We start from the raw sequence: 1,354 nt of genomic DNA on the forward strand, positions 1-1,354 counted from the left end.
AAATATCTGATCTCTCCTCGAATTGTTAAATTGTGGGAGGGATATTGAGAGAGAAATTCGCGGACGTGGGCTTCAGATCCCGTCTCTGTCCTTTCAACGTGACCTCCTTACGTCCGAGGATCTGCAACTGAACCGTCTGCAAAGGGTTAATGGATCTCGGCCGTCTGCAACTTGCAAAGAGGAAGTCTCATGCCTCCCCCCTGCCGATCTCATCACTGTCTCAGTCTTGATTTTGCTGCATTCCGTCTTGACAATCATTTCTTGACAATCGCTTCTGAACTGTCCACGAAACAGCGACGTATGGATGGTCTTGACCAAATATCAAAATACAGTTTATAGACCTTTTTCATTCTTCAGTGAAACTTTTTGGATACAGAATCGTAACTTTAGTTTGTTTCTGAGGATGAAAATAGTTTTTTTTAAATTATTATTTTTATAGTAAAAGAGTAATAATGCTTTTGTACACGCTAAATTTCTGTCACAACCCCCGATCACTTTCTGGCAGCGTACAATCAATTAAACTCAGACGGATTTCATATGAAAAATGCACTGCGATTAATCAGTAGTTTGTGTTTTGAATAATCAGTGAATATCTTCAAGATAGGGCAGTGATGAAGCCAATGCAACAGTAAAACGTTTCAGAACCACTTCAAATTAAACGTCCTTGTTAATAAAACGTTTACATTCTCTCGATTTCTAACGGCAGAATCATCGGAGGCATATAATTGTGCAATTCCCACGTACTTTGATGTCTGAGAACGTTGTAAAATCGAAAACATGCAAACTCACAGCTTCAACAGAAGAATAAATTATATCTGAAACAACAAACAGATATCATACGTGTAAAAGAGTATTATTCCAACCGACCAATAGCAGAATTCCACGTCTTCAAGTTAACCAATCACAGAATAGATGTACCCGTCTCCCTCAAACCCTCCACCGCCATTGGTCCGCCGCCACAGTCTCTTCCTCACAATGGCCAATCAGAGCCTTTGTTTTCCCGGCTCCGGCCAATCACAGCAGAGATGTAACCTCACACAAACCATCGCTTTAGAAGACCCAAGATTCGTATCATAATCTCAGTGTTCAATCAACCTGCAACATCATTAAAAGGAAATGTATGTTGTCGTGCAAATTTTCGGTCAATGATCAAATTGCAATGTGGCTAAACTCCGTCCATTTTATAGACTGGTTGAGTTAGTGCCTGACTATGACGAACATTGCGAACGATGTACCAAGATCAATTAAAAGATATGACTGCGTGATTTTTTATTTTGTAATATATCCCCTATTTGCTGAGAAGTATTGATACTATAATAAAGGCGATGAAAAACTCGTTTTATGTGTGTGTGTG

Source organism: Penaeus monodon, chromosome 21, assembly GCF_015228065.2.
Source record: "Penaeus monodon isolate SGIC_2016 chromosome 21, NSTDA_Pmon_1, whole genome shotgun sequence".
Lineage (NCBI taxonomy): Eukaryota > Metazoa > Arthropoda > Malacostraca > Decapoda > Penaeidae > Penaeus > Penaeus monodon.